General features: G+C 41.7%; 1 long non-coding RNA gene across 1 annotated transcript in view; it reads left to right on the forward strand.

The window, feature by feature from the left end:
• LOC126100815 (uncharacterized) overlaps positions 1 to 21,829 on the forward strand; it is a 42,368-nt gene that overhangs the window by 9,473 nt on the left and 11,066 nt on the right. Inside the window, exon 2 of the long non-coding RNA XR_007522214.1 lies at positions 14,426 to 14,491. This is a non-coding gene — a long non-coding RNA (uncharacterized LOC126100815). The remainder of the gene's footprint in view (positions 1 to 14,425; positions 14,492 to 21,829) is intronic.

A 21,829-nucleotide genomic window follows, 5' to 3' on the forward strand; every position in this document is an offset into this window, starting at 1 on the left:
GAAATGTAGTAGGTGAATATGGATTGGGGCTAAGAAATGAAAGAGGAAGCCGCCTGGTAGAACTTTGCACAGAGCACAACTTAATCATAGCTAACACTTGGTTTAAGAATCATAAAAGAAGGTTGTATACATGGAAGAACCCTGGAGATACTAAAAGGTATCAGATAGATTATATAATGGTAAGACAGAGATTTAGGAACCAGGTTTTAAATTGTAAGACATTTCCAGGGGCAGATGTGGACTCTGACCACAATCTATTGGTTATGACCTGTAGATTAAAACTGAACAAACTGCAAAAAGGTGGGAATTTAAGGAGATGGGACCTGGATAAACTGAAAGAACCAGAGGTTGTACAGAGTTTCAGGGAGAGCATAAGAGAACAATTGACATGAATGGGGGAAAGAAATACAGTAGAAGAAGAATGGGTAGCTTTGAGGGATGAAGTAGTGAAGGCAGCAGAGGATCGAGTAGGTAAAAAGACAAGGGCTAGGAGAAATCCTTAGGTAACAGAAGAAATATTGAATTTAATTGATGAAAGGAGAAAATATAAAAATGCAGTAAATGAAGCAGGCAAAAAGGAATACAAACGTCTCAAAAATGAGATCGTCAGGAAGTGCAAAATGGCTAAGCAGGGATGGCTAGAGGACAAATGTAAGGATGTAGAGGCTTATCTCACTAGGGGTAAGATAGATAATGCCTACAGGAAAATTAAAGAGACCTTTGGTGATAAGAGAACCACTTGTATGAACATCAAGAGCTCAGATGGAAACCCAGTTCTAAGCAAAGAAGGGAAAGCAGAAAGGTGGAAGGACTATATAGAAGGTCTATACAAGGGCGATGTACTTGAGGACAATATTATGGAAATGGAAGAGGATGTAGATGAAGATGAAATGGGAGATACGATACTGTGTGAAGAGTTTGACAGAGCACTGAAAGACCTGAGTCGAAACAAGGCCCCCGGAGTAGACAACATTCCATTGGAACTACTGACAGCCTTGGGAGAATCAGTCCTGACAAAACTCTACCATCTGGTGAGCAAGATGTATGAAACAGGCGAAATACCCTCAGACTTCAAGAAGAATATAATAATTCCAATCCCAAAGAAAGCAGGTGTTGACAGATGTGAAAATTACCGAACAATCAGTTTAATAAGCCACAGCAGCAAAATACTAACACGAATTCTTTACAGACGAATGGAAAAGCTGGTAGAAGCCGACCTCTGGGAAGATCAGTTTGGATTCTGTAGAAATACTGGAACGCGTGAGGTAATACTGACCTTACGACTTATCTTAGAATAAAGAATAAGGAAAGGCAAACCTACGTTTATAGCATTTGTAGACTTAGAGAAAGCTTTTGACAATGTTGACTGGAATACTCTGTTTCAAATTCTAAAGGTGGCAGGGGTAAAATACAGGGAGCGAAAGGCTATTTACAATTTGTACAGAAACCAGATGGCAGTTATAAGAGTCGAGGGACATGAAAGGGAAGCAGTGGTTGGGAAGGGAGTAAGACAGGGTTGTAGCCTCTCCCCGATGTTATTCAATCTGTATATTGAGCAAGCAGTAAAGGAAACAAAAGAAGAGTTCGGAGTAGGTATTAAAATCCATGGAGAAGAAATAAAAACTTTGAGGTTTGCCGATGACATTGTAATTTTGTCAGAGACAGCAAAGGACTTGGAAGATCAGTTGAACGGAATGGACAGTGTCTTGAAAGGAGGATATAAGATGAACATCAACAAAAGCAAAACGAGGATAATGGAATGTAGTCAAATTAAGTCGGGTGATGTTGAGGGTATTAGATTAGGAAATGAGACACTTAAAGTAGTACATGAGTTTTGCTATTTGGGGAGCAAAATAACTGATGATGGTCGAAGTAGAGAGGATATAAAATGTAGACTGGCAATGGCAAGGAAAGCGTTTCTGAAGAAGAGAAATTTGTTATCATCGAGTATAGATTTATGTGTCAGGAAGTCATTTCTGAAAGTATTTGTATGGAGTGTAGCCATGTATGGAAGTGAAACATGGACGGTAAATAGTTTGGACAAGAAGAGAATGGAAGCTTTCGAAATGTGGTGCTACAGAAGAATGCTGAAGATTAGGTGGGTAGATCACATAACTAATGAGGAAGTATTGAATAGGATTGGGGAGAAGAGAAGTTTGTGGCACAACTTGACCAGAAGAAGGGATCGGTTGGTAGGACATGTTCTGAGGCATCAAGGGATCACCAATTTAGTATTGGAGGACAGCGTGGAGGGTAAAAATCGTAGGGGGAGACCAAGAGATGAATACACTAAGCAGATTCAGAAGGATGTAGGTTGCAGTAGGTACTGGGAGATGAAGAAGCTTGCACAGGATAGAGTAGCATGGAGAGCTGCATCAAACCAGTCTCAGGACTGAAGACCACCACAACAACAAATGGCTATTGGACCCCCCATCTGCGTACCTGGGCTTTCCCTGAATGGAGCAGTCTGTTCCGACTCTGACACAATTGCAAAACTCTTAGCGGAGCATTATGCTCAGAGTTCCACTTCTACAAATTACCCACTTGCCTTCCACTCCCTGAAAGAGCAGTTGGAATGTCAAAGCCTATCATTCCACACGCAACACCCTGAATCGTACAGTGCTCGGTTCAGTGAGTGGGAATTCCAAAGTCCCCTAGCCGCTTGTCCTGATATGGCTCCCGGGCTGGATTGCACCCACTATCAGATGCTCAAACAGATCTTGGTGAACTGCCAGCGAAGCCTCCTAGACATCTTCAACTGTATCTGGGTTGAGTATGAGTTCCAATCTCAGTGGCGGGAAAGTATCATCATACAGTGCTGAAGCCTGGCAGAAACCCAATTGAGGTGGACAGCTACCACCCCATTAGCCTCACCAATGATCTGTGCAAGTTGCTCCAATGCATGGTGAGCTGGAGGTTGAGCTGGCTACTTGGGTCTCGGGGCCTTCTGGCTCCATCTCAGGGTGGATTCGGTAAGGGCCGCTCTGCCACCGATAATGTGGTCTGCCTGGAGTCTGCCATCCGTACGGCATTTACCCACCATCAGCATTTGGTTGCCATCTTTTTTAACATGTGGAAGGCATACGTTACCACATGGCAACATCACATCCTCACCACGCTTCATGGGTGGGGTCTTAGTGGCCTGCTCCCAATTTTTATTCAAAATTTTCTGTCGCTTCTTTCCTTCTGTGTCCGAGTTGGTTCCTCCCACAGTTTCTTCCGAGTCCAGGAGAATGGTGTCCCACAAGGCTCTGTCTTGAGTGTCTGCCTCTTTTTAGTTGCTGTCAATGGGCTAGTTGCAGCCGTGGGAATGTCCGTATCGGCTTCTTTGTATGCTGACGACTTTTGCCTGTACTATAGCTCCACTAGCATTGTGGTTGGTGAATGGCAGCTACAGGGTGCTATCCACAGGGTGCAGTCTTGAGCTGTCATGCACGGCTTCCAGTTCTTGGCCGTCAAGGCCTGCATCATGCATTTCTGCTGGCATCGCACTGTTCACCCTGAGCCACGGCTTTATCTTGACAGCGAACCTCTTGCTGTGGTGGAGATGCACCATTTTTTGGGCTTGCTTTTTAATACCGGTTGACGTGGCTCCCTCATATTCGGCAGCTTAAACAAATGTGCTGGCGCCATCTTAACGCTCTTTGTTGCTTGACTCACAGCAGCTGGGGTGCCGATCAGTCTACCCTTCTACAACTGAATCAGGCATTGATTCAGTCCAGTTTTGATTATGGGAGCCTGGTTTATGGTTCAGCATCGCATTCTGCATTGCGTTTGCTTGACCCCATACTTCACTGCGGGATACGACTCGCAACTGGAACTTTCTGCACAAGCCCTGTAAACAGCATACTTGTGGAGGCTGGTGTCCCTCCACTGCGGATCCGGCACCTACGTCTACTGGCAGCTTATACTGCACATGTTTGTAGCTTGCGCAGGCACCCATCTATCCATCTCCTGTTCCCCAACTTGGTCGTCCATCTTGCAGAATGGCAGCTCCGGTCAGGGTGTATGATCGTGCTACGCATCCGGGCTCTTCTCTCTGGGTTACAGTTTTTCCCTCTCCCACCTCTTTTTCTGTGCCTCTGTGCCCTGCCCATGCCTTCACATGGATTTGGCACAGAGCCCGAAGGACTCAGTCCCTCCTGAGGCCCTCTGCCGCTGCTTTCTTTCCATCCTTGCCGTGTTTCACGGCTCTGATGTGGCCTATACCAATGGTTTGATGGTTGCTGGTCGAGTTGGTTATGCTATTACTCTTGGGAATCATTGCTGACTGGCTGCAGTGTTTTCACTGCAGAGCTTGTCACCATTTCTCGCACCCTAGAGTAGATCCGCTCCTGCTCAGGTGAGTCCTTCATTATCTATAGTGACTCCCTGAGTGGTTTACGAGCTATCAACCAATGTTTCCCTTGCTCTCGTCTGGCGATGGCTATCCAGGAGTCCTTCCATACTCTTTCCCGCTGTGGCTGCTCCGTGGTCTTTGTGTGGACCCCAGGTCATGTCGGCACGCTGGCCAAACATGCTGTCAGTGCACTGGCACCTGGGGTGATAAATGGCACACCCTGCCTTCACCAAACAAAACTTTGGGTCGTCAAGGAGACTACAGGTGTGTGGCATTGGCCATACCTGGTTGACACACAGTCATCTCTTGCGCCATGAGGACCCACCTCTCTGTCACTGTGGATCAGTGTTGACAGCAGTCTACATCTTGTTGACCTGTCCGCTTTTAACTGCGCTCAGGCAGACATTTGTGCTGCCTGATACGCTCCCTGCACTTTTAACAGATGATGCTGCAATGGCAGACATACTTTTGAGTTTTATTCATGCAGGGGGTTTTTATCGCTCGATCTAAGGGTTTGTCTTTTTTTTGGGTTGAGTCTGGCCTTTGGCCTACGGTTTTAGATTGGGGTTTTTAGTGTGTCTCTTGGTGGTTGGCTTTTCCTTTTTTGTTTCCATGGTCAACCAACCACTGTCACACTCTGTGTGCTTTTAATTCCTTTTATCTGGTCTTTGGCTGTGTCTTTCTTGTTCTGTGTTCTCTCTTGTCATCTCTGTTGCATGTTTTTTTATCCCTTATTGACGCTTCATGGTTGTGGAAATAGGGACTGATGACCTTTGCAGTCTGGTCCCTTCAACACCCACAAACCAACCAACCTATAACAGATTTTACAAATATGCGAGCCAAAGCTATAGTCTTCAGTGAGGCTGATTGTAAGTAGGGTTACAATCAGGTACTGGTGGCAGAAGAGGACATACCCAAGACAGCAGCAATAATATTGTTGGTATTTTTGATGATCTGCTTATGCCATTTGGTTTAAAAAATGCTGCCCTAATATGCCAGCACTTCATAGGTGTGGTGTTAAGGGGTTTGGATTTCTGTTTTGTTTATCTTGATGATATCCTAATATTTTCTCAAAGGACAGCATCACATAAGGAACACATCAGAGCAGTGTTCAGAATGATAAGCAGATATGGGCTAGTAATAAATGAAGCAACATGTGTTCTACACCAGAAGCAGGTAACATTCTTCATACAGTTTTGGCAGCAGCATATATTGCCCCAGAATATTTTGCTGACATTGGTAGTGGATGCGCTCTTAGAATCGCAACAGTCACTCTGTCAGGTTGTGTATTACACTAAACACTGCATTCCCTTGCAGGGCAGTTCTCTGTCTCCACACATGACGAGAATGTCGCATGTTAGTGGTCAATTCACCATTGACCCAAAATATCTTTGGGCTCAATGGTTTTTCTGTTTTTGGCTTCCAGGTCAATGTTGAAGTGCATATGGTGCCACAGTTTATTTCTTTTCATGATCTGAACTCTTTACTGCAGTCGTACAGCCCACTGTTTGAGAATATCTTGGGCCAGGCAGAAAATTTCGAAGCATATCTCTTAAGCCATCAGTGGTACCTAAATCTTGTTGCTTGCGCCCCATTCCTTTAGCCACACATGGCAAGGTAAAGGCAGAGTTGCAGTGTTGGCCGGATCAAGGCATCATTTCTCCATTTTGTCAAGTCATTGGGACGTATGTTTGGTGGTGATTCAGAAGCCCAGTGGTGCTGTATGCCTTGGCAGCAAGTTTAAACTGATGGACAACAAGCAATATGTCATGGAATCATATCATGTTCCATGGAGGGCAGAGTTGTTAGAAAAGTTCTACATATGCATCTACAGAAATACTACACAAGCCACCATATGGTGTGTGGCAGAGGATATCCTGTACCTCTGGTAGTCATTTCCTTTCCTGTTCTACTCACAAATAGAGCAAGGGAAAAATGACTGTCTGTCTGCCTCCATATGAGACCTAATTTCTCTTATCTTATCTTTGTAGACATTACACAAGATGTATGATGGCGCAGTAGCATTGTTTTGAAATCAGCTTCTTTCTCTACCTTTCCTCTATAGTGTTCCTCGAAAACACCACCACCTTGCATCCATGGATTCTCATTTGAATTCCTGAAGCATCTCCATAATACCTGTGTGTTGTTTGAAGCTATCAGTAACAAATCTAGCAGCCTGCCTCTGAATTTCTTCAATGTAATCTTTAATCTGACGTAGTGTGGATCCCAAACACTCGAGCAGTACTCAAGAATTGCTTGCACTAGTGTCCTATGTGTGGTTTCCTTTACAGATGAACCACACTTTCGTAAAATTTTCACAATAAACTGTAGTCAACCATCCACTGTATTACAATTCTTACGTGCTTGTTCCATTTCAAATTGCTTTGCAATGTTATGCTTCGATATTTAATCAATATGAGTGTGTCAAGCAGTACACCACTAATGCTGTATTTGAACATTATGGGTTTGCTTTTCCTACTCATCTGCATTAACTTACACTTTTCTACATTTAGAGCTAGATGCCATTCATCACATCAGCTAGAAATTTTGACTAAGTTGTTGGGGGCAAGTATGATTTGCACATTAATTTGCGCGATGATTACCTGCAGCTACCACTGCAAGTGGTTTCTCAGACTTTCCTGGTCTTCATTATCCCCTTTAGTCTTTACCAGTTTAATTGCTTGCCTTTTGGAATCTTATCTGCGGCAGATTTTACCAACAGTGTTTGGAGCAGTTGATTTGGGACATCCCCATTGTGTCAAATACCTTAATGACTTCTGATTGTGGGCCTTACTTGGAAAGAGCAATTACAAAACCTTCAGTTGTTTTACAACCCCTCCTGGAGAGCTGCCTTCATTGCAAGCTGTAAAGGTGCACTTTTTTGTCCCAGAGGTACATTTCTTGGGTCATGTGCTTAGTAAGGATCATCCCATCACTACGGATGATCACATCAAAGCCATCGACATCTGCACCTACATCTATACTCTGCAAATCACTGTGAAGTGCATGGCAGGGGGGTTGTCCCACTGTACCAGTTATTAGGGCTGCTTCCTGTTCCATTCACAGATGGAGTGCAGCATAAATGTATGTTTAAAAAATGCCTCTGTGCATGCTGTAATTAATCTGATAGTTTGCTCATGATCCCTATGTGGTTGATATGTAGGGGGGTTGTAGTTTATTTGTTGATTCATCATTTAAAGCTGTCCCTGAAACTTTGTAAGTAGGCTTTCTTGGGACACTTTTTGTCTACCTTCAGGAGTCTGCCAGTTCAGTTTCTTCAGTATCTTTGTGACACTCTCCCATGGGCCAAGCAAACTTGTGGCTACTCTTAGTGCCATTCTCTGTATATGTCCAGTATCCCTTGTTAATCCTATTTGGTATAGGTCCCACATATTTGAGGAGTATTCCAGAATTGGTTGCACGAGTGATTTGTAAACAATCTCCTTTGTAGACTGATTCCATTTTTCCCAGTATTCTACCAATTAACTGAAGTCTGCAATCTGCTTTACTCATGACTGAGCCTATGTGATCTTTTCATTTAATATGCCTGCAAAGTGTTACACTCAGTTGGCTGATTCTAGCTGTGACTAATTGATATTATGCTATATTTTACAGACTATAAAATGCTGTGGATTATAGGTGCACCTTAATTTTTAAGCAATTTTTTTTAAAAAAATGACATTTTTATTATTAAATTGCAAAAGCCACACTAGAAGAAATTGTAGTTATTGAAAAACCAAACTGACTTTTAAAATCTCTAAAAATTGTCATCTGAACTATCTTCATCTTTTTCTTCCTCTTCATCATCATTATGGTCCTTTTCAAATATAAGATCGTCTTGCCATCAAAACAGTTACTAATGCCACTCTTCTTGAAAGATTTAACAATAACGCCTTCTCTCACTCTACAATGACTGTTATATCCACTGACACACTTGTTTGATTGTAGTTTGTTTTAAAGCTTCCTTCAGCATCAATTCATGTTGGGTTTCATCCATCATCCATTTATTCCACCCCAATATGTCATCTTCTAGTTTTGGCCATCTTGCATTCAGTCCTATATTTGACATTCAGTCCTTCTCTTTTTTTTCAGTTCTTCTTTGCTAGCCTGCCAATCGCAAATGGTTTTCTCTGTTGCTGAAAGGCTGAAATGCCACTCAGCTGCTCAGTTTCCAGGTTCTTCTGCTTAAGCTATTACATTCAATTTATAGCTCGGATCATATGAATACTTTTAATTTTTTACCGTTACGAACCTAACTAATAACAAAAATATTGTACTGTTACTGATAACACAGATCACTTACAGTTCAAGTTCACTGGCTTTGTAGACAGCAATGATGCGTCATAGGCTAGATAGTGTTACTGGTTTGTGATGGCGGAGTGACAGGGAGACAGCATTAGCAAGCTTGTGAATCCCCACAACTCATATTTCTCACATCAGTGCACCGATCCTGTGAGTTGAATCCAATGTTTCCAGGTAGAGATAGATTTCCCATGGCATTGAATGTATAGCCATGTTTAAGACTGGCAGGAATTTTAAATCAAACTCTGGACATTATGTTAATTTCAAGTATAAGATGCACATGAATTTTGGAGGCAATTTTTTGAAGGAAAAAGTGCATCTTATAGTCTGTAAAATATAGTAGTCATAGGATACTACATTTTTCATTTTATGAAATGCACTGTTTTACATTTCTGAACAGGTAAAGCAAGTTTCCAATCTTTGCATCACCTTGAAATCTTACCAAGATCTGATTGAATATTTCTGCAGCTTCTTTCAGACAGTACTTCATTATAGATAAATGCATCACATGCAAAAAGTTTGAGGTTACTATTATATCATCATAATGGTCCAACACACTTCCATGGGGCACATCCAATGTTACTTCAACACTAGATGATGGATCTCCATACAAGATGACATGGTGCATCCTCCCTATCAAAAAATCACCAATGCAGTCATAAATTTCGCTTGATTCCCCATATGGTTATACTTTTGAGGATAAGCATAGATATGGTATTGAGTGAAATGCTTTTTGGATTCAAGAAATATTGCATCTACCTGACTACTTTGATCCAAAGCTTTCAATATGTCATGTGAGAAAAGTGTAAGTTGGGTTTTGCATTAGTGATGTTTTTGGAATCCATGCCAGTTGGCATGGAGGAGGTCATTCTCTTCAAGTTATGTCATTATGTTTGAGCTCAGAATATGTTCTAAGATTCTATAACACATTGACGTCAAGAATATTGAATGGTAGTTTTGTGGATCACTCCCACTATCCTTTTTGTGGATGCGAGTGACATTTGCTTTCTTCCAACTACTGGGCATGATTTGTGTTAAGAGGGATCTATGATAGATTATAGTTAACAGAGAGGCTTACTCAGCTGTAAATTGAGTATAGAATCTGATAAGGATCACGTCAGGCCCTGAAGCTATGTTCATTTTTAATGTTTTGAGCTGTTTCTCAACACCGCTGACACTAACACTTACTTCACTCATCTTTTCAATTGTACGAGGATTAAATAGGAGCTTTTCTCCTGAGTTTTCCTTTGTAAAGGAACATTTGAAAACAGAGTTCAGCATTTCAGCTTTTGCTTTGCTACCCTTAGGTTCAGTCCCTATGTCATTCGTGAGTGTCTGGACATTAACTTTGAAGCCACTATCAGCTTATACATACGACCGGAATTTCTTTGGAGTTTATGGAAGATAATTTGACAATATTCTGCTATGGTAGTCAGTGAAGAGTTCACACATTGTTCTCTTGAGAATCAAATATGTTTCCTCAGTATCTCTCTATCTGTAGTCTGTGCTTTGTTTTACTCCTATTATGCAGTAGTCTCTGTTCCTCTAGAAGTTTCTTTACAATGTGTATATGCCACAGAGCATGCCTCCAATTATGAACTGTTCTGCTGAGTATGTATCTATCCAATGGATGGTCAACTATTTTTTTAAACTTGAGCCATAGTTCCTCTACATGCTCCTGACCTATGCTGATAGTTTCAAGCTCTTCATTGAGGTATGATACTACTGATATTTTATCTAGTTTACTGAACATATATAACTTTCTACTTGTTTTAGTTGTCCTTAGGTAATGACTGTTGCCACAACTGTAGTGTGGCAAATCTATTTAACAAGTACTTTATATCCGTTACTGATAGAATGGGATTGGCAGGATCAGTAAATAATGCCCTTGAATATCTGAAACTAGCCTTTACAAATAGCTTCAGCTACATGAATATGTCACTCACTTCACCAAAAGAAATAACTTCCATAATAAAATCTTTGAAAACAAAGCATTCTAGTGGTTACGATGAAATATCAACAAAGTTAATTAAGGCATGTTCTTGTGAGTTTAGTACAATTCTAAGTTACTTGTGTAACCAGTGAATTATAACTGGGACATTTCCTGACTGGCTAAAATATGCAGATGTTAAGCCTCTATTCAAGAAAGGGGATAAAGAGATACCATCAAACTACAGACCGATTTCACTTTTGCCAGAATTCTCAAAAATTTTAGAATAAGTAATGTACAGGCAGCTTCTCAACCATCTGACCACAAATAACATATTATCAAGAACACAGTTTGGATTTCTGAAGGGTTTTGATATCGAGAAGGCTATTTACACCTACAGTGAAAATGTACTTAATTCATTAAATAACAAATTACAAGCAGCTGGTATTTTCTGTGATTTGTCAAAGGCATTTGATTGTGTGAACCACAACATCCTTTTAAATAAATTAGAATTCTATGGTGTCACGGGCAGTGCTGCAAAATGGTTCAAGTCATACCTAGCTAACAGGAAAAAAAGGGTGTCAGTACAAGGGACTAGTGAATTAAGTCATCAGCCATCATCTGAATGGGAAGAAATTACATGTGGTGTCCCACAAGGATCCATCTTAGGGCCATTGCTTTTTCTTGTGTACATTAATGATCTCTCATCAGTTACACTGCCAGAAGCAGAGTTCGTTTTGTTTGCAGATCACACAAGTATTGCAATAAATAGTATGTTGAGTGTAGTTCCAGAAAGATCTGCTAATGATATTTTCATGGGTATTAATAAATGGTTTAAAGCCAACTCATTAACATTAAACTGAAAAGACTCACTACATGCAATTCAGAACCTGTAAGAGGTTTCCACCCAGCATATGCATAAAGTATGAAGAAGAGCAGATAGAAGAGGTTGACAGTCTTAAATTCCTGGGATTATAACTTGATAATAAATTCAGTTGGGAGGAGCACACCACAGAACTGTAGAAACGCCTTAACAAATCTGTATTTGCAATTCGAGTGTTAGCAGACATAGGCAACATAAAAATGAAAAAGCTTGCATACTTTGCCTACTTTCATTCCATAATGTCATATGGTATAATATTTTGGGGTAACCCTTCAAGTCAAACAAAAGTTTTCAGAGTCCAAAAGCGTGTAATATGTATTATTTGTGGAGTAAATTCACGGACGTCATGTAGAAACCTCTTGAAAGAACTGGGTATACTAACCACTGCCTCTCAGTATATTTACTCCTTAATGAAATTTGTCCTAAATAATATATCTCTTTTTCCAACAAACAGTTTGGTTCATACATACAATGCCAGGAACAAAAATGATCTGCACAAAGACTTAAAAGCACTTACTTTAGTTCAAAAAGGGGTCCACTACTCAGGAGCACTCACCTTCAATAATTTGCCAGCAAACATAAAAAATTTAGTTACAAATAAAGATCAATTTAAAAGGAGCCTGAAAGACTAACTAGTGGCCAACTCCTTCTACTCCATTGACGAATTTTTTAATAGAAACAAAACTGTATGACAAACTACCTAAAGAAATTAAGGCAATAACTGGCATGCATAAATTCAAAACTGCAGTGAGTGACTACTTGCTACAGAATTGTTACTATAGTGCTGATGAATTTTTATCTGCAATGTAAATATGTGAAAAATTTTAATAGTTTATACAATTAAGGCCAAAATAAGAAATGTGTACATTAGATTTATCTGTGTATTATATGTGGTCTATTACATATATGTGTGTGTCTGTATAATCAAGGCCAAAAGTATGAAATGTGTGCGTGTTAAATTTACTTGTGAAATGTTATTCCCATATGTTAGAGTTATATTGCTATATACTGAAAACCATACAACAGCTTTTTTCTGTTAAACTTTATTGCAAATTATTTGACTCGTCCTATATCATTATGTACCCCTGTACAGTGTATGATTCACAGGACCAATAAATATACAGTACAATGCAATATATTCATACTATTAGTATTGTTATATCAGCTATAAAAAAAAAAAAAAAAAAAAAAAAAAAAAACAAAGAGAAAGTTCAACATCCACGAGGATCTCCCCAGCTTGGATCTATGGAACGAAAAACTAATCTAATCTAATCCCTGATACCAGTTTTGATGTGGACACCCTCAAAGAGGTCAGGTTTATTCCTTGCCATTAGATCCAATATATTTCCATCATGTGAGGTTCTGAGCTATCTATTCTAAGTAGTTTTCAGAGAAGGCATTTACACTCCTGGAAATTGAAATAAGAACACCATGAATTCATTGTCCCAGGAAGGGGAAACTTTATTGACACATTCCTGGGGTCAGATACATCACATGATCACACTGACAGAACCACAGGCACATAGACACAGGCAACAGAGCATGCACAATGTCGGCACTAGTACAGTGTATATCCACCTTTCGCAGCAATGCAGGCTGCTATTCTCCCATGGAGACGATCGTAGAGATGCTGGATGTAGTCCTGTGGAACGGCTTGCCATGCCATTTCCACCTGGCGCCTCAGTTGGACCAGCGTTCGTGCTGGACGTGCAGACCGCGTGAGACGACGCTTCATCCAGTCCCAAACATGCTCAATGGGGGACAGATCCGGAGATCTTGCTGGCCAGGGTAGTTGACTTACACCTTCTAGAGCACGTTGGGTGGCACGGGATACATGCGGACATGCATTGTCCTGTTGGAACAGCAAGTTCCCTTGCCGATCTAGGAATGGTAGAACGATGGGTTCGATGACAGTTTGGATGTACCGTGCACTATTCAGTGTCCACTCGACGATCACCAGTGGTGTACGGCCAGTGTAGGAGATCGCTCCCCACACCATGATGCCAGGTGTTGGCCCTGTGTGCCTCGGTCGTATGCAGTCCTGATTGTGGCGCTCACCTGCACGGCGCCAAACACGCATACGACCATCATTGGCACCAAGGCAGAAGCGACTCTCATCGCTGAAGACGACACGTCTCCATTCGTCCCTCCATTCACGCCTGTCGCGACACCACTGGATGCGGGCTGCACGATGTTGGGGCGTGAGCGGAAGACGGCCTAATGGTGTGCGGGACCGTAGCCCAGCTTCATGGAGACGGTTGCGAATGGTCCTCGCCAATACCCCAGGAGCAACAGTGTCCCTAATTTGCTGGGAAGTGGCGGTGCGGTCCCCTACAGCACTGCGTAGATCCTACGGTCTTGGCGTGCATCCGTGCGTCGCTGCGGTCCGGTCCCAGGTCGACGGGCACGTGCACCTTCCGCCGACCACTGGCGACAACATCGATGTACTGTGGAGACCTCACGCCCCACGTGTTGAGCAATTCGGCGGTACGTCCACCCGGCCTCCCGCATGCCCACTATACGCCCTCGCTCAAAGTCCGTCAACTGCACATACGGTTCACGTCCACGCTGTCGCGGCATGCTACCAGTGTTAAAGACTGCGATGGAGCTCCGTATGCCACGGCAAACTGGCTGACACTGACGGCGGCGGTGCACAAATGCTGCGCAGCTAGCACCATTGGACGGCCAACACCGCGGTTCCTGGTGTGTCCGCTGTGCCGTGCGTGTGATCATTGCTTGTACAGCCCTCTCGCAGTGTCCGGAGCAAGTATGGTGGGTCTGACACACCGGTGTCAATGTGTTCTTATTTCAATTTCCAGGAGTGTAGTAATCCTTCACAAGATGTTTTACCATGTCCACCATTAACAAAACTGTAATTTTCCAATTGATTGTTGGATGTGTAAAGTCTCCACTGACAATTACCTTATGTTAGGTGAATTTATGTATCAGTTAACTATGGTTTTCTTTTCAGTTTTCAGTTACATCATTATCAAACTGCCGGCACCCAAGAACCTGAAGGAGCTCCAGTCCTCTTTGGGTAAGATTTTGTATTCTGCTATGCAAATCTGCCAACCTCTCAATTGGCTTGACCAGAAGGGCACAAAGTTTGCCCGGCTGGCTTTTCAGTCTCTCAAGCAGTGCTCGTGCTCAGCTCCCTGTCTGGCTTCCTTTACACTGGATAAACTTTTAACACTGTCTTGTGGTGTGGAAGAGAACAAGCTGGCCGAATTCCTTCCATACTGTGGAACAACAATTAGCAAGATAGGATTTGTGCTGAAGAGACATAGACTGAGACTGGTGTTCTGGCCTGCCTCCAAGAGATATGTTACACACTGTTAAAGACAACATAAGTCTTCGAGGTCCTGGCACGTAGGGCGCCCCTGTAAATGGAGGAATGTTTACATACGACAGACTATTTGCACTTTTGTTGAGTGTTATGCAGAGCACTCATGACATTATTAAATAAAAGGAATTTGATAAGTCAGTTTTGGCTGAATGCTGGCTATAAAATGGAGATAAAATACAATTTGAAAAGATGAGAGTTTTTACTCAGATATCTATGGAGATTCTGATATTAAAGAAGTGGTCAAAATTAGAATAAACAGCAACAGTTTCGACAGATACCAGGATTAAACACGTAGTAGGGCATGGGGGCAGGCACTGGAAATCAACTGAAAGCAAAGATAGAGGATTGATGCTTGTAGGGAAGTAGGAGCAACAGTTTCAAACATAATGCTTGCCTCTCATGCCACCTGATGGCACTTGGGCATCTTTATAAGCAGAACAACTTGTCAATCCTGTCAATCAGTGATTTTTAACTCATGATGACGATTGGCAGAGACAGCTGTCAAAAGTGTAAGTATTTTATTCAAATTGATATGGCTTGTAAATGAAGAAGATTTTATTGAAGCATGTCACTGAAAGACTTCAAGGACAAATAGGTTAGCTTTGATCGGGGGATTGGTGACAAAGAAGTAGGCATCAGGAGAAGGAGGATAGGTTTTTGGCAAGTCCAAGATGGTTAAACATGGTTGTGGGGCTGAAGGTGAGGCCTTTGGATACATCTGAAACTTCTGTGAGATTCAGGTTTTTGGTGGAAAGGTTAAAACATTGTTTTCATTTTGTCTGGGTTCTGGATTTCGTGGAGTGCTGGGAGGAAGTTTGGGAGGCTGTGGCAAATTGAAAAGTTCTGTTCATTGGGCAGGGACTGTGTGGTGGGTTGATAATGGGTTTCACAGAGGGGGGAGGGGGTTCAGTGGTGCTCCAAGTCAGGAATGAGATTTCAACATGTTGGTCACTTTATGGTGTGTGTGTGTGTGTGTGTGTGTGTGTGTGTGTGTGTGTGTGTGTGTGTGTGTCCTCCAGCTCCAGATCCAGAAAGGACTTACTCTGAAAGCTAGCAAGTTTTTTTTCGTTTTTTGTATGTCCCTCAATGCTCCTGGTTTTCAATGAGTGGTCTCCTTTGCTCCTAAAGTATTTTCATAGACCATAGCATCTTGAAAACAAAGAATGTCAAAAATGCCTAGAAATTATAAGGAAATACAAGCTTCATTCGACAAAGGATACTTTTCAGTTGCTCTTCTGAGACCTACCACACATGGATTTTTTCGTGGCCTTGCTGGCTGTGAGAAACGTTCGTCAGGTGGAGGTACGCATTCACAGCTGATCCTACCTGCTACCAACAATAAGTGTGTCATGGTTCTTGACAGGGAAGGTTATATTTGGGGTAGGGGCGGGGGATAGTAACCAACTAAGATGCACCCCTGAACTGTACCCTGGATCTCTACCTAACTACAACTCAGGGACCAATAGAATATCTGTCAGTATTCCATACAGAAATTGGACTGAATTACTTCATCTGTTAATAATAATTTGCTGTAGACCATTGGATGAGAAAACAGATGACACTTATCTAGAACAGAGACCACAGCTAATCATAATCATAACAGGAACTGAAATTGAGGGTAGCAAAGCAAAAGCTGAAATGCTTAACTCTTGTTTCCATATGCTCCTTTACAAAGGAAATCCCAGGAAAACTGCCCCAGTTTAATCCTTGCACCACTGAAAAGATGAATGAAATAAGTATTAGTGTCAGCAGTGTTGAGAAACAACTGAAGTCATTCAAATTGAACAAATCTCCAGGCCCCAATGGAATCTCTGTCAGATTCTATACTGAATTTGTGGCTGAGTTAGCCCCCCTTCTAGCTATAGTCTATTGTAGATCCCTCAGACAAACAACCATGCTCAGTTGTTGGAAAAAACACAGGTCACACCTGTCTGTAAGAAGGATACTAGAAGTGATCCACAAAACTACTGTCCAATTTCCTTGACATCGATTTGTTGTAGAATTTTAGAACATATTCTGAGCTCAAACATAATGAGGTATCTTGGACAGAATGTCTCCTCAGCACCAACTAGCATGGATTTCGAAAACATTGATCATGTGAAACCCAACTCACTCTTTTCTCATATGATATACTGAAAGCTATGGATCAAGGCAAACAGAGAGATGCACTATTTCTTGATTTTCAAAAAGCATTTGACTAAGTACTCAACTTTGCTTATTATCAAAAGTACAATTGTATGGCATGTCAACTGAAATTTGTGACTGGGTTGAGGACCTTTTGGTAGGAAGGGCACAGCATGTTGTCTTGAATGGAGAATCATCATTGGTTGTAGAAGTAACTTTGGGTGTGTCCCAGCGAAGTGTGTTGGGACCTTTGCTGTTCAGGTTGTACGTCAGTGAGCCCACAGACAACATTAATAGTAACTTGAGACTTTTTGCAGATGATGGCATTATATATGATGAAATATTGCCTGAAAGAAGCTGCATAAATATTCAGTCGGATCTTGATATGATTTGAAATCTGTGCATAGATTGGCTTTAAATGTTTCTTTATATGTTCAGAAATGTAAAATTTTGCACTTCACAAAATAAAAAACTGTAGTATACTATGATTATAATATCAATGAGTCACTATTGGAATCAGCCAACCCATGCAAATACTTGGGTGTAACACTTTGTATGGATATAAAATGGAATGATCACATAGGTTCAGTTGTGGGTAAAGTAGGTGGTTGAATTTGTTTTATCAGCAGAATACGGGGAAAGTGCAATCATTCTACAGAGGAGATTGCTTACAAACTCCACGTGTGACCGGTTCTAGAATATTGCTCAAGTGTGTGGGACCCATACCAGAAAGGACTAACAGGGGATTTTGAATGTACACAGAGAAGGCCAGCATGGATGGTCACAGGTTTATTTAATCCACAGAGATTCTGAAGGAACTGAACTGGAAGACTCTTGAGGATAGATGTAAACTATACCAAGAAAGTGTATTAGCAATGTTTCAGGGACCAGCTTTAAATGATTACTCTAGGAGTTTGCTACAATACCTAATATTTGCTAGGAATTTGATACAATATCTAACGTATTGCTCACATACGGATCATGAGGACAAGATTAGAATAATTACTGTACACACAGAGGAATTCTTCCCACATTTCATCTGTGAATGGAACAGGAAGAAATCCTAATAACTGGCACAATGGAATGTACCCTCTGCCATGCACCTCGTGGTTTATAGAGTATAGATGTAGATAATTTACTATAGGTGCCTGAGCCAGAGAGCTGCTCCCAGTGTCTGGAAAGCAGCATAGCTTAGAATTATCTACAAAAGAGACGACAAAACTTGTTCTGAAAACTAACTTATCTTCCCTTGTAACAGAATTCTGAAATATATTATGCGTTCATCAGTAATTTCACACATCCATATGTTTGAAAAGGAGAAAATCCGAGAGGTGGGTCATAAGGGTCATGAGCCACCCCCTCTCCCCAAAGGCCATTTTACAGTAATTATTCCTACTTTTACAAATACCAGTTTCCTGATTTCTTAGGTAACTTTTGGAGAGTGACATAAAAACACAGTCTTGAAAATGGCCACGAGTGCTAGAAAATTACGAGATATGTTTAAGATAGAGTCATAATAGGTGTCCGCAAGAGGGGAGGGGAGGGGAGGGGAGGGGAGGGGAGGGGAGGGGGGGTGGGGCAAGAGGGCACTTGGCCGCTCCTGGAATTTGGGTACAGCCCTCATATTCATCACTGAAGTCACATGAATTTCTAGAGATCATTATCTGCAACTCCACTAAACTGCATATTTTACATTGCCAACTGTGACGAGAAATACTGCAGCTTTAGCACTCATTATATATATATGTGGGGTTTCTTAGTTTTTACTCTGTTCACAGGAAGTCATGGCAATTCATTCCTGCACCCACAGTTTCAGTACTGATTTGTGTCAAGATGGATATGAACCTTTGTAGAACTGTGCCAAAATACTTTCTTCAATTTTTTCCTGTTGCTTCTTCATTCAAGCCCTACTGAGCTGCAGAAAGGAAACATTCACACATTCTTGCACACAGATTCCATCCCTGATTTGCAACACACAGGCATGACACAGTACATGTTTTTGGTGTTTCTTCTATAATAAAATTTTTCTGCACCAAATTCCCCCAACTTCTTATACTATTCTATCATCCCCCACTTAGAGGTTATTAGAGAAACATACCAGCGAGAAATTAGGAGTACATCACCCAAAATTGCTCCTGGTATGTTGTTAGGGGGTTGTGCCCACTAGGAATTTTGACTGCATCATCCTCGGTTGTTAGAGAGTTGTGCCTGCTAGGAATCTTGATTGCGTCTTCCTCGGTTATTCCAGGGGTGCCCCTACCTGTCCTCATGACTCGTCCCAGCTTGTCCCAACCTATTCTGACTTTACTAGGTGGGAATTGGTACGCATATTATCCCTGAAATAAGATAGATTAAATCTGTCTAGCCAGCCATTCTGTCCCACGGTTTTGATTGTAATGTCGACAGCAGCCAATGCCATCTCTACGTACAGTTAGGTTTTATTTTTGCCTGAATTAGTACTTGTAAGTAAACTCTTCAAAGTCTAGGTAAGTCAACATCATTAAATTTGTATATTCTATTAATATGAATCATAATTACAATGATTCCAAAAATGGTTTTCTAGAAAGCTGCCTGGTAATCCTTTTTTTGTCGCGTAGCTCTAAGTAAGTAGGGAGAACCATACCTGGCACATAATTTTCAAAATAATTTCTGAATTTGTGAGAATACCATTCTTACACTGAATGTAAGATAATCGAGTTAAAGTAATTGAAGCATATTTTTCTTAGTAAACTGAATGGAATATTATATTTGTGGAAAGCATAATTTGTGTGACTAATTAAATGATTGTGATAATGGAATATATAATTTTATACTTGGTAAAGAATATTTTATACCTTTTATGAGATGGGACATGGACGAGAGGGTTTGTATTGATGTCAGAAGGGGGTGGGTAGTGTAGGTAAAAGCATGATTTACACTAACAGATAAATCATGCCTAACACAAAACACACATCACACCTTTCAAACGACCCGCACAAACAAGTGTGCCTGATTCTTCATTTGCTGCTTCCATAGGGTTGCTAAGATTTTTTTCGAGGACCTCAAGGCTGAAGGTGGGAATGTCCTTTCTGTAGGAGACTCAAGTACCAGCGAGGTAGTGATTCTGGGGAAAGGGGGTGGGAATGGTTTCCTGTCTTTGGGGCTGTCTTCTTTCTCTTCTTCGATATTGGCAACCACATCTACCTTTTTTTCCTTTCTTACTTCTCATTTTAGGACCAATCTATTTTTCCCTCTTTCCACATTCATCTACTTATATTTATGAAGTCCTTCCTAGTTTCCGTAGTTTCCAATAACCTACAACTTATCTTCAGATAAGAAGGCCGAAGAATTAGACTACACAAAAACACTTCTGCATACAAAAAATACAAATACACAAACAATGAAGTTACAGATTAAAAGTATGTAAGAACTGCCAAGGGTTGTAGGGAAAGAAGATGTGTGTACATCTGGAAAGATGCACACATTGTTTTTTTAAGTGACAGTTCTACATTGTTCCTTTTTTATGTGTTATCTTGTATATACATACATGTATATGTTGTTGTTGTGGTCTTCAGTCCTGAGACTGGTTTGATGCAGCTCTCCATGCTACTCTATCCTGTGCAAGTTTCTTCAACTCCCAGTACCTATTGCAACCTACATCCTTCTGAAGTACATGTATATTTCCCACATTCCACGTGGGAAAAATATATCTAAAAACAAAGATGATGAGACTTACCAAACAAAAGCGCTGGCAGGTCGATAGACACACAAACAAACACAAACATACACACAAAATTCTAGCTTTCGCAACAAACGGTTGCTTCGTCAGGAAAGAGGGAAGGAGAGGGAAAGACGAAAGGATGTGGGTTTTAAGGGAGAGGGTAAGGAGTCATTCCAATCCCGGGAGCGGAAAGACTTACCTTAGGGGGAAAAAGGACAGGTATACACTCGCTCGCACACACACACACACACACACACACACACACACACACACACACACACATCCATCCGCACATACACAGACACAAGCAGACATTTGTAAAGGCAAAGAGTTTGGGCAGAGATGTCAGTCGAGGTGGAAGTACAGAGGCAAAGATGTTGTTGAAAGACAGGTGAGTATGGGCGGTGGCAAATTGAAATTAGAAATTAACGGAGATTGAGGCCTGGCGGATAGCGAGAAGAGAGGATATGCTGAAGGGCAAGTTCCCATCTCCGGAGTTCTGACAGGTTGGTGTTAGTGGGAAGTATCCAGATAACCCGCACGATGTAACACTGTGCCAAGATGTGCTGGCCGTGCACCAAGGCATGTTTAGCCACAGGGTGATCCTCATTACCAACAAACACTGTCTGCCTGTGTCCATTCATGCGAATGGACAGTTTGTTGCTGGTCATTCCCACATAAAAGGCTTCACAGTGTAGGCAGGTCAGTTGGTAAATCACGTGGGTGCTTTCACACGTGGCTCTGCCTTTGATCGTGTACACCTTCCCTACGCTCTGGCTCCTACCCTTGTAACTGCCCCCGGTGTAAAACCTGTCCCATGCACCCTCCCACCACCACCTACTCCAGTCCTGTAACCCGGAAGGTGTACATGATCAAAGGCAGAGCCACGTGTGAAAGCACCCACATGATTTACCAACTGACCTGCCTACACTGTGAAGCCTTCTATGTGGGAATGACCAGCAACAAACTGTCCATTCACATGAATGGACACAGGCAGACAGTGTTTGTTGGTAATGAGGATCACCCTGTGGCTAAACATGCCTTGGTGCACAGCCAGCACATCTTGGCACAGTGTTACACTGTCCGGGTTATCTGGATACTTCCCACTAACACCAACCTGTCAGAACTCCGGAGATGGGAACTTGCCCTTCAGCATATCCTCTCTTCTCGCTATCCGCCAGGCCTCAATTTCCACTAATTTCTAA

The sequence above is a fragment of the Schistocerca cancellata genome, chromosome 9 (assembly GCF_023864275.1).
Source record: "Schistocerca cancellata isolate TAMUIC-IGC-003103 chromosome 9, iqSchCanc2.1, whole genome shotgun sequence".
In the NCBI taxonomy this organism is placed as follows: Eukaryota; Metazoa; Arthropoda; class Insecta; order Orthoptera; family Acrididae; genus Schistocerca; species Schistocerca cancellata.